The sequence below is a fragment of the Acanthisitta chloris genome, unplaced genomic scaffold (genome assembly GCF_000695815.1).
Source record: "Acanthisitta chloris isolate BGI_N310 unplaced genomic scaffold, ASM69581v1 scaffold9723, whole genome shotgun sequence".
Classification (NCBI taxonomy): domain Eukaryota; kingdom Metazoa; phylum Chordata; class Aves; order Passeriformes; family Acanthisittidae; genus Acanthisitta; species Acanthisitta chloris.
In genome coordinates this window covers 50687-51219 of record NW_008666579.1, presented here as the reverse complement: position 1 = coordinate 51219, position 533 = coordinate 50687, and the positions used below count along the sequence as shown (strand labels likewise).

General features: G+C 54.4%; 1 protein-coding gene across 1 annotated transcript in view; it reads left to right on the top strand.

Annotated features, from left to right (window-relative positions):
- The window catches only part of RIOK1 (RIO kinase 1), an 18604-nt gene that overhangs the window by 2496 nt on the left and 15575 nt on the right, over positions 1-533 (top strand). The window lies entirely within an intron of this gene.

The window sequence follows — 533 nt, the reverse complement described above, 5'->3', positions numbered from 1 at the left end:
GCGTCAGCGACCGGAGGGCAGAGGTTGCCTAGACCGACCAAAAGGGGTCTGCACGGTCCAAGGAGGGCTACGACGTGGTGGGACACGGAGCTGCACACTTGCAGTGGGACACAGCGCGACGGAAGCAGAGACTACGATCGCGACGGGGGACGTGGAGTGGATTGACGCGGGAGCAGCATTGCGCAGTGGTAAAGGAGGTAGCCCTCACCTTATTAGAAAAGCGAGGAGTGACTTCCGTGAAGCAGCTCCCAGGGCTTATAGCCTTTGGGGTAGCGAGAGGTTTCTTTGAGAACCCTGAATTATATTTTGATGAGCTAGAGTGGAGAAAATATGGGGACTGTCTCTGGGACCTCGTTATAGGGGAGGACAAAACCGCCAAAAAGTTGGTGAAATCTTGGCGAGAGACGATTAATTGCATTAAACGATCTAAAATGGAAAATCACTTGGCTGCGGTTGCGACACGGCAACTGGATCAATCTGGCACGGAGCCGGAGGGACTGTTCGCCGTGGGGGGCAACTATGTGCCGATTTCT